Genomic DNA, 12,508 nt, shown 5'->3' with positions numbered 1-12,508 from the left:
CCAAGATTTCGGATCAAATGGGTTTTAATTTTAGAGTTTGAACCATCGTAGAAAAAAATTATAGTGAAACTTCCACGATGACCTATTTGAGATGAAATTCTGGAGCTTTCAAAAACCCTAACTTCATTAGATCATAGCTCCGAAAATATAGTAAGACAAGATCTGAAATTCGGACCTGAGGTTTAGACTAATTTCTTCTGAAATGGTTTTTTTTTTTAGCTTCTGAAACTTCGTAGCAAAAATGTTATAGTGAAAATTCCACGATGGCCTATTTGGAGCAGCGAAACCTTAGAGTCCAAAGCTCTGATACCAATGTTATGAAATTGGCTCACAAAAAGATAGAAAAGAAAGATCAACGCCTCAGAATTTAGCCTCTTCGAGTGCGCAGCCTACTTTACATTACACAAATGAACAATTCTTGGATGATACAAATGACAAAACCTCTTTTCTATATATAGGAGTCTAAGGGGTCACAATATAACCAAATCCGACCTAACAATAATAATATAAGGGCACAAAAATAACAATAGTGGGCTTCTATGGGGCATAATAATAACAATATAGGGACAATAGGGGCACAAAAATAACAATAAGGGATACAATGAAAATAGTAATGGGGGAATCACTAGTATTATAGGGACCTAACATTATTCATGTACCGAAATGACCCTATTCCTGTACTGGAACAATTATGTCCCTTCACTAGGAAAACAAAGAAAATTCGTTTCTATATTATAATAACTTTGTCCCTATACTAGACTGACTCTGTTCATGTACCAAAATACTCTGCTCCTATATTGGAACTTTATGTTCCTGCACTAAAACATTATGTTCCTGTATTAGGACACCCTGTTCCTGCACTAGAATAGACTTACATTTGACAATCCTTCATTCCTAAAGTAATGTGCCAATGTAGTAAACAGTAAAATAACAAATGCAGGAAAGGAACTTCAACTTGAGAAATAATGAAATAAACATGAATCGACTGCAAACATCAATACGAAACACACTGCAAATATTGAAGGAAATTCACACTTGCAGAAATGAGAAACTCATGCGTAGCAATAAAAGATCACCATTTAAGCTTGAACTTAAACCCCTTTCAGAATCTATTTCACCAAGTAATATATATGTATTCTGCACAAGATCAAATGTATTCACATGAAATCTGTAAACTCAAGAAAGATTATTACAATTATTATTCTCAACAATATTTAGTTACAATCATTCATGAATATTATAACGATTTTTAAGATCACTTACAGAGAAATCGTCTCGCGACTATACTTTATATTTCAACTAGGGTATGATCTTCCATAATGAAAATATGCAGAACTTAAAGAATCAAAACTGTAACCCTAGCTACCTTCTAGAAATGATTTAAGTAAAATTCTCAGAAAAGGAAAGACAAGTAGAAATTCTTAAGAAAGGAATGGAGATCCTGGAACTGAAATAATGCAATCAACTCACACATAACTCCTCAGATCTAAGATCACACAAGAAAAAAATGCATTCGCAAAAGATTTGCCACACCTGGAAACTCAAGCATAAAGAAATCACTCCTGTGCAAAATTATATCAATGCATCTAAACACACTGAGATAATATTGGGGAGAATGAGCTGGGTTGGTTGGGCCCTAACCGACTAGCTTGTTTCCCTTTAAGTAAAACTCTTAGCTTATGCGAGCGAAATTAACAATACAGAAAATAGACATAAGAGACGCATGAACCTGACATTAAATTAAAATCTCAGTCTTTTACAACATCTGTAGTAGTCCAACCTCCAATTGATTAGAGGGAAGGGGGTAGAACCCCCAACACTCAACTCAACAACATCAAGGTACAAAGAAATGGCTTGCTAGCTAGGCTTGGAGCCATAACTCTGTTTTTATAATATTTTTACATTACAAGTTTTCCTTTAAACAAGCCAATCCTTTGCAAAGAATATGGAGATTAAATCCAAACAATATTCCATGAATGGAAGATCTAGTTCATCCATGATCTAATTAAAGAAACATAAATCTGATACGAATTTTGCAAATATGGACATATTTTGGAATTCTAGAAAAAACAATATTTTTCTTAAAAATACCTCAAAGAACCTTGAGTAATTCTTATACCAACGGGAATTTGGGAAAGTTGTTTGGAGGCAACCTAATTTGTCATGGTTTCAAAAATAACCTCTCTTGTATTTTTCTGATCCATTTCCATTTCCTCGTAAATCATGCATGAAGTTGATTGTTTAGCTATTTTTGAAAATCTGAGTAAGATCCTAAAATTATGGGAAAATAGTCTTTTATTATAAAACTGCCTCAAAGACCCTTGTGAAAATTTTAATTCGATGCAAATATTGAGAAATGATTTGGGTTCTAGATAATTTTTTATACTAGTAAACAACCCATTCGGTTGGATTTTTGAGATTCACCTCCAGCTGCACAAAAATCAATGCTAAAGTTTTTAGTTTGAAAAATGTGCGAATTTTGAACAAATTTGTTGATTTTCTTGTAGAGACCTACACGTGAAACCTGGGTGTAATCCAACTCATGGGAAGGTGTTAGAACATAATTTTGGACATACCTTCCTCGGTTTTCTCCGAAAGCATGCTGAGATGTCGAAGCTCCAAATTGGTTTCTCTTTAGTGCAAGAATGTTGTTTTTTAGTTCAAGAATAGGTCAATGAAAGGTAAGTGCACCTCTGACTGTCAAAAAGGACCCAATATAATTTTAGACGTGTGTTTATGCTACCATCTAGCATTTTCCTCTATGGAAATCTTGAATGATGAAGTAGCCTACATAAACCTAGTGCGTGATCCCTATGCAATGCAGAAACAAGAAAATCCACATTAACAATATTTTAATGAACATTAATCCTATAAATACATATAACATCGATATTCTTATAATAAATACAAATCAATGGTGAATCTTCACTATTGCATTAAAAGAATGTAGAAAGAGTTCCTAAATTGGTAAAACAAGGGAATAAGTAGGTCATCATATCAATAAAAATGTGCATTAAGTACAAAAATTATGAGGCCTAACATCCCCCCATGTTGATCATCTTGCATGTCCTCATGCAAGCGAATCAACTACTATATTGATGATCCCTTGCAAAAAAACATAAATGAAAAATAAATGCTCTTGAAACCATATGTAAACAAATGTTCCCTACTAGATTTGACTGTTCTAAGAGATAATGAATGCTCGTCCATTTCTGTATTGGATTATTTTTTATAAGACTGATCCAAATAAAGTTTGATACCTAGGCTCCTATAAACACACTAAAATGAAAGGATAGTGTCATAATGAAATAGCCAACCATCAAAATTTCCATAAATCATCTCAAGAGTAATCCAAATCAACAAGTCTTCACTTTCAATAGTCTCATTATTATAAATAGAAGTGACACTATTTGGAAGCCAAGGTATTAAAATGGATGGAAATAGGGAAAAAGAAATATGACAAAATGATACCTTCCCAGGATGACCATATTACCATTACCCAAGCATATAGTTGAAGCTCCTCTTGTTCAAGCAAAGTGAATCACATGCACTAAGGGTCCCACATCCATAAAAACCAAATTATTTTTGAAAGATAGAACTCCAAAGCACATTACTGAAAGGATTTTAAAGTCGTTATTAGAGAGATATGATAATGATTTCAGGGAAAGAGGAAAACAACCAGGTAAATCATAGTGTAAAAATAACTTTAATACCACAAGCATTGCCCTACTACCAGCAGGCTTCCATGGCCTCGACATGGATGCCTTTTAACCCCACGAAATGCTTGTGTCCCATCTATTAGATATAAATTCAGAGTCAATTGAAAGCATTTACATTTTTTAGAAGTTAATTGAAGACCACTATACTGGCTTGGTAACCAACTAACAACAATGCCATTCACTAGAACTAACAAGAATGAACAAGTCAGCTCGTGATGAGAACTCTTGTCTTCCAACTTTTCAAGTGAAAGCCATTACCCTGGTTTGGTGACCAGTAGCAGTAATTTCATTCTTGTTAGGACCCATGCTCATGGTATTTCGGCTCGTAATGAGACCTCCCATCCCTCAATTAATAATTTTAAATGAAACTTTGATTATAATTAACCTTAAATAGGTTACTTAATAGGTGGGGAGGTAAATCTACTCCTTAAGAGCATGGGATGGTGTGAAAAGCTTTTAATTACTAATCTTTACCGATTGGTCCCTATACCCTAAAGACTCATTTAAAAGAAAATATCTTGGATAATGAATCAAATATTCCTTGACTTGATCGTGTTAGGGTCCTCATGAGACCTCATTAGGGTTTTATAAGAGTGGTCCACCATAGGAGGATTTTCATCAATACCTTTAAAGAGAAACTTGAAATGATTTCTTGGATGACAGTTTGCTAGAATGAATATATCAAAATTAAGTTTTTAATCTTGTGAATGGAAAGTATTAAATATAACAATAAAAATCTCCCTAACTAACCCAATGATTAATATTAACCAACAATCAAAGTCACTTTATAGAATATGAGGCATTAAGAGTGAATTTCTTCTGAAAAGTCTTACCACAAGAGTGATTAGAGAGAAATTCGAATAGTTGTGCCTTAAGAATTGCAGTTTCAAGAGTCTTTCTATACAATTTTATTTCAAATGGAATTTCTATTTATTGTTCTCATACTACCCTACCCTAATTTAAAGAAAGGAAGGTCTCCTTCAAGTGTAGGAGTACTTCCAATGTATCCATGTGCATAACAGAATATTAAATATACTCACACTCAGTTTTAAATAATAAGCTTCAACACATACCAGAGTATGAGAAACCAGTTGCTTTGATTGATATGGTACCAAGAGTTGTTGAATGATGAGGAAATAAGGTGTGCTGATGACTGCTTGAAACCAGGATTCAATGGGATCCACATATTTATGATTCTCCAACTTGTACAAATATTCCACAAATTGATAATCACTCTCTTGGAGGCATAAACAATCTGGTGAAAGATAAAATAAAAATCCCTCAAGTTCAAGCTCAAATATTTTCTTTTCAGATTGACAAGAATGGTGAAGGGAAATTCTAGGGTTTTGAGCAACAACAGTTTTAGAATAGGTTCCAATTATAGATTGCTCTTCTAATGGTCTTTGAATTAGATCTTCCCAGGGTGAATGTTCTGTGGTGATAGGATATTTTTCTGAACTCACTCCTTCCCCCAACCTCAAAGATATAACATTTCTTTCAATAGGGGAATCAGTGGGAAGAATACGTGTTTCAAATTGTTGTGCAACCTATTGGTTTGGGCTAGGGTTTTGGTTAAGGCTTGGACTAGGCTTTGGATTAGGATTAGGATTTGGGTTAGGATTTGGACTAGGGTTAGGTCTAGGGTTTGAATTAGGGTTAGGTCTAGGGTTTGGATTAGGGTTAGGGTATGGATCAGGATAATGGATAGGGTATGGATTAGGGCTAGGATATGGATTAGGGTAAGGTTTCATAGGTAGATGGGACCATAGAGGATGATAACTTGATGGCACATTAAGTGGAAAGTTTGGTTGTTTTTGTTGTTCAAGTAATTGATTTTGCATGAAAGACTGCCCTAGGGAAGAGGCTCCAAACCATTCTTGAGGCCATGGGGATATTTGACTTGAGGAAGAGGGCCAAGGAGAGGGACATTGTGGCCATGAAGTAGGATATTCAATTGGAAGAGGACTAAAAGTTTTCCATGGAACTGCAGGATTATAAATCTGTTGAGAAACCTGCTTAGGATAATAAATATTATTCCAAGTATTAAATGGTGATGGGTTTTGAGTTATACCTAGTGGTTGATTTGATTCCTTACTTGATTTCCTGAGTACCTTTAGTAATCTTGGAAGTGATGGGAAATTTTCTGTTGCATGAGCCTCTTCAAAAATTCTGCAAACTTTCAGGCTACTAAGTGGACACTTTCCAAGGAAGTGTTTCTTTCTACAATTGGCGCAAAAGATCAACAGTGGTTCTTCATCCTTCTTTTTTTCTTCCTACAAATCATCCAATTTTGAAATCAAATATTTAATAATATTAATTTATGTTCAAGAAAAATATTAAATTTTTCACTTGTTAGTTCTTCATTGGATGATTTGTATGTCTCTTCAGCAACATCAAAACTCTTCATTAGAATATTCCTCAAAATAGAATTTTCCTATTCTCAACAAGCCAACTGGTATATTCTATCAGCACAATGGTAATGTATATATATAGGGGGGTTCTTACAGCACCCGAGAAATGAAAAACCTTAAAACAACCAAGATATGCAGGAAAGAAATAAATTCAAAGAACAAAAACTTGCAAGAGAAACTAGGTGAAAAGCAAACCAAACATAATAGGTCACCAAGGTCAATCCCCTAAGTGCCTCCCTGGAAATGGTGCCAAAATTTTGGGTGTAGTATATGTTTGACTAATGGACCAACATTTAATTTTCAATTCGGCAGTTCGTTAAATTTGAGGCGTGGCACTTGAAATGATAGAGAATACTAGCAACCTACAAAAGAAAATCCTAACTTGTGTAGAAATTGCTCACACCACATTGGAAACTGGACTCTCACTTAGAAAATAACAGTAAAATATTTTACTGGAAAAATACTTCTTAAAAGAAATGAATTAACTCAAAATTCATGCCACTCAATAAATCAATTGCAAAACTCAAAAGATTCGAAAACCAAATCTATTCTTGTACTACGATTCTTGTACTAGGAAAAAAAGTGAGTTTGTTTATATTATGAAAATTTTGTTCCTGTATCGAAATGACCCTATTCCTGTACTGGAACAATTATGTCCCTGCACTAGGAAAACAGAGAAAATTTGTTTCTGTATTATAATAACTTTGTCCCTGTACTAGACTGACTCTGTTCTTGTACTAGAATACTCTATTCCTGTACTAGAACACCCTATTCCTGCACTGGAACACTCGGTTCCTGTACCAAAACACCTTGTTCCTGCACTAGAACAGACTTACATTCGACAATCCTTCATTCCTAAATTAATGTGCCAATGCAGTAAACAGTAAAATAACAAATGCAGGAAAGGAACTTCAACTTGAGAAATAATGAAAATAAACCTAAATCGACTGCAAACTTCAATTAAAAAAACACACTGCAAAGATTCAAGGAAATTCACACTTGCGGAAATGACAAACTCATGCATAGGATTCAAATATCACCATTCAATCTTGAACTTAAACCCCTTTTAGAATCTATTTCATCATGCAATATATATGTATTCTGCACAAGATCAAATGTATTCACATGAAATCTATAAACTCAAGAAATATTATTACGATTGTTGTTCTCAACAATATTTAGTTACAGTCATTCATGGATATTATAACAATTTTTAAGATCGCATACAGAGAAATCGTCTCACAGCTATACTTTATATTTCGACTAGGGTATGATCTTCCATAAAGAAAATATGTAGAACTTAAAGCATCAAAACTGTAACCCTAGCTACCTTCCAGAAACGATTTAAGTAAAATTATCAGAAAAGGAAAGACATGTAGCAATTCTTAAGAAAGGAATGGAAATGTTGGAACTGAAATAAAGCACTCAACACACGCATAACTCCTCAGATCTGAGATCACACAAGAAAGAAATGCATTCGCAAAAGATTCGCCACACCTGCAAACTCAAGCATAAAGAAATCACTCCTGCACAAAATAATATCATTGCATCTAAACACATCGAGTTAATATTTGGGATAACGAGTTGGTTTGGCTAGGCCCTAGCCAACCAACTCGTTTCCCTTTAAGGAAAACTCTTAGCTTATGTGAATGAAATTAACAATACAAAAAATATACATAAGAGATGCATGAACCTGGCATTAAATTAAAAACTCAATCTTTTACAACATATACAATAGCCCAACCTCCAATTGATCAAAGAGAAGCGGGTAGAACCCCCAACACTCAACTCAGTAGCATCAGATACAAATAAATGGCTTGCTAGCTAGGCTTGGAGCCATAACGCGATTTTAATCATCTTTTTACATTACAAGTTTGTCTTTAAACGAGCTAATCCTTTGCAAAGAATATGGAGATTAAATCCCAACAATATTCCATGGATGGGTAATTGAGTTTATATATGATCTAATCGAATAAACACAAATCTGATACAAATTTTGCAAATCTAGGCATATTTTGGAATTCTGGAAAAAACAATCTTTTTCATAAAACTGCCTCAAAGAACCTCATGTAACTCCTTGACCAATGTGAATCTGGGAAAGTTGTTTGTAGGAAACCTAATTTTTTATGTTGTTAACAATAAATTCTCTTGGATTTTTCAGATTCATCTCCATTTCCTCGTAAATCATGCATGAAGTTGAGTTTTATCTATTTTTGCAAATCTGGGTAATCCTAAAATTCTAGAAAAATATTCCATTTTTATAAACCTGCCTTAAAGACCCTCATGTAATTTTTAAACTAATGCAAATATTGAGAAATGGTTTTGGTTCTATATAATTTGTTATACGGGTGGAAAACTCATTTTCTTGGATTTTCGAGATTCACCTCCAGCTGCACGTAAATCGAGGCCAAACTTGACCGTTTGAGAATTGTGTGAATTTTGAACAGATTTGTTGATTTTCTTCTAGAGACCCACACCTGTGACCTCGGTGCAATCAAAATCATGATAATGTGTGAGAACATCATTTTGGACAATAACCTTCCTCGTTTTCCCCATAAGCATGCCGAGATGTTGAAGCTCCAAATTGGTTGCTCTCTGGTGCAGGAATGTTGCTCTTTAGTGCAGGAACAAGTCAATGAAAGGTAAGTGCACCTATGACTGTCAAAAATGATCCAAGATAATTCTAAATGCGTGTTAATACTACCAGCTAGCATTTTCCTCCGGGGAAAGATTGAATGATGAAGTATCCTACATATACCTGGTGCAAGATCCCTATGTAATGTAGAAACAAGACAATCTACATTAACAATATTTTAATGAACATTAATCCTATAAATGCATATAACAAAGGTATTCTTATATAAAATACAAATCAATCGTAAATCTTTGCTATTGCATTAAAATAATATACAAAGATTTCATAAACTGGTAAAACAAGGGAATGAATAGAGCATCATATGAATAAAAAGGTGCATTGACTACAACAATTTTGGGGCCTAACAATGACCACGATTCATGGGCCATAGGCCACGCACCCATGCTAATATTCTACCATTGGTTATATGGCTCCAAATGGCCACGGTCATGGTCACGGGCAATATCCCATGGATCCCAACCCCCAACAATTATGTTGATAGTTCCATGAACATCGAAAACCTTAGGTTGGGTCGGTCAAGTGCACCTGTTGGCCCACCCATCAACCCCAACCATAAACATATATGACTTTAAATATAATAATGCACCCATGGTTTAAAAAGAATCACACATGGCCCAATGATTTGGTGCTCATTTTAGTAGATGGATGTTATGCGGTCAAATCCATCGGAGGTTTTCAGTCAACATTAAAAAAATAAAAAATAAAAAAAAATAAAAAAAAAAATAAAAATAAAAAACTGCCATCTAGAGTGCCACATGGCACCCTGGGATTGGGCCACGTGTCACTCTGTGATTGGCCCATCTCATGAACCAACGACCAAATAAAAATGTACTGCTTGTCCTCATATGGTTGGCTCAAATGTCTACTCCTGATTGGTCCCCTTATGACATTTGTACTTCCCATTCAAATGATGATGTCAGCACCACGTCATCATACACACTGCCACATCAACGTAGGGACTACATAGTTAACCCTGCACTTTGAATTTTTTATTGTTTTCCCAAAATTTTAGAACATGATAACTTCCTCATATGGTTTCATATTGAGGTGATTTAAGCGTCATTGGAATCAGAACGACGAGCTCCACAATTTGGCATTCGTGACGGGAGATTTTTAGCACTTTCACTTTTGAGCAAATTTTTTTATCTCTTGGATAAGTTTGTGGAGTCTAGTTGGTTAAAAAGAGTTCCGATTTAGGGATTAATCACTTAGAGTGGTTGCTAAGATCCTGAGTGATTTGTACTCTCCGAGGGATAACAATTTTCTTCTATTTAGTCAACCTCACTTCCATAACTGGAACTTGGAGGTTGGCTCATATTATAGTGACACTCAACTCTTGTTTACCCTAGAGAGCTTGTAAAGTAGATAAATGTGGGGTGGGGCATTACAAGGTGGTATCAGAGCTTCCAGGTTCAAACACTTGGTCTAGATGGGATAAATGCATATTTTTATGCATGCATGTAGGTTACTTATTTTCATGGTCATGATTTTTATGTATGTGTTGGTAGAATCCCCTTAGATATAATGAGGTATGATTTTGATTATGTCTCTAGTTGGTTTATTTAACGTGGCATGTCTTTAGGAAGTAGGAGATTAGACATGAAGAGAAGAATGGTGGATTACAGTTCACATGACTCACCTTATAGGCATGATGTGAATTCAATGGAATGGGAAAGGTCAGTTCAATAGTAAGGGGAAGAGTATTCTCTTGATCTATAAGATGCCTTGAGGAGTCTGAGGATAGAGATCAAAAGTTTCAAAGAAGATAATAATAGGTTGATAGAGGCACAAGAAAGGCTTTGAAGAACTCATTAAAAGAAAGCAAAAGTCAATGTATTCATCCTTTAGAGTCTTTTATATTTGCAAAACTAGGAACAAATGGGGATCACTTATGGAGAGGAGGATAAGACTAATGGGGCATATGGAAGCACGTATAATAGAGGACATAGGTTTGACGCAGATAAGACAGTTAGAGGTGGAATATCTTTGGATACACCTGACAGGAGGGGTAGCACTTATGGATTGCATTCTAGTTCTAGTTCTGAGAGACATCATCATCATCACCACCATCATCCTTATAGGAGGAGTGACAGGGGATATTTTCCAAACGAGTTCTATATTTTTGGTGTTTGGAATCGATTTGCAAGTAGTCTCACCTATGTTAAATAAAACCAAGCCTCCTATTTTTGATGGAAAAATGAAGCATCAAAAGATGTAGAAGCATGGATTCTTGGAATAAAGAAGTTCTTCAGATTACGAGAGTACTCAGAGAACATGAAAGCCAAGTTAGCTACCTTCAGTCTTAAAGGGAAAGAAAATATTTGGTGGGAGGATGTGAAGAATGTTAGAGGCATTAGAGAAGAGGGGATGATTTTGGATAAGTTCAAGAGACTCTTCAAGAAGAATTACTTGTCTAAAAGATACTATGATGCCCAAGAAAAATAATTCTATGAGCAGAAGATGGGTTCCATGATAGATGATGAGCATACTAGGAGGTTCCTAGAGCTTTCAAGGTATGTGCCTTATCCTGAGGATGAGAAAGCAAAGATTCAAAGGTTCATCGATGGGTTTCTAGAAGCATTCAAAGACTGGATTGAGTTTGATGAGCTTCGATCATTGGAGGAAGCCATCATAATGTTGAATAATTTTTATGAGCATTCAAAGCGCAAGTCTGGGCCTGAGTGTGATTGGAAAGCGAATGATAATAATAAAGGAAAATGGCCTCAAAAGTGAGGAAGACCTTGGGATGTAGGTACAAGTAGAATGTGGTGCTTCATAAGAATTTTAATGTAATTAAATAATGAGTCCATACAGGTGAGGATAGTTTTAGATAGAGGAGGAATGACCTGTTATAGAGTTTTATGAACCCAACGTTTCGGACTACCAAGTGAGTCCATCATCAGGGGATGCGATGATAGATATTCTGAATATATTAATGATGTATCCATGAGCTATATTTCAGAGTATATACATAGGTTATGAAAGAGATAATATAAGAAATTTGGTGGCCCATTATCTACTTAGTTTGTTAATATATATATATATATATATATATATATATATATATATATATATATATATATATAATTGATTTTATTATTTATTATTTATTTAATTAATTAATAGATTTTTTATATACATCTACTTATTTGTTCCATTTTTATTAATAATTCTTAATTTTAGGTTCTTAAATGGAATGTCTTATATAGAATTTAAACCCTTAGAGATTTGGTGAGTTAATTCACTATAATTTTAATATATACGTTCTAGTGTTAATTTCTAATTATTTTAATTTGAGTTATAATGACTAATTTAAATTCATATGTTACTATAATATTATAATTAATAAATTATGATTCGAGTTTTATTTTAATATTATCAAATGATTAGTTATGAAATAATCAATTATTTATTTATATGTTTACATTTGTTTGTTTGTTTGTTTTTTTTTTTTTTGGTTAAGGAGGATGTTAGATAATGTTTGCTCGTTGTTTTGTTTTTTATTTCATTTTATTAACTATTTAATGAGAGAAGAGGGATTAAATTATTATAAGGGATATGAGTTCATTATTGATTCTTTAAGATTTCAAGTAAAGGTTCCCAGGTGTTGCTTAGGTTTAATCCATTGTCTCGATTCAAGTTGTTCTTCCTTTTGTCTATTTTAATGGATTCTTTGATTTTCCTTTTAAGATAGTGGTCTTCTTTTCTAACTAGTTTGACTT

Source organism: Pinus tabuliformis, chromosome 4_1 (assembly GCF_031772625.1).
Source record: "Pinus tabuliformis cultivar Carrire ecotype Pingquan chromosome 4_1, CPIR1, whole genome shotgun sequence".
NCBI classification, from domain to species: domain Eukaryota; kingdom Viridiplantae; phylum Streptophyta; class Pinopsida; order Pinales; family Pinaceae; genus Pinus; species Pinus tabuliformis.
Note: the sequence above shows the minus strand (reverse complement) of the source record.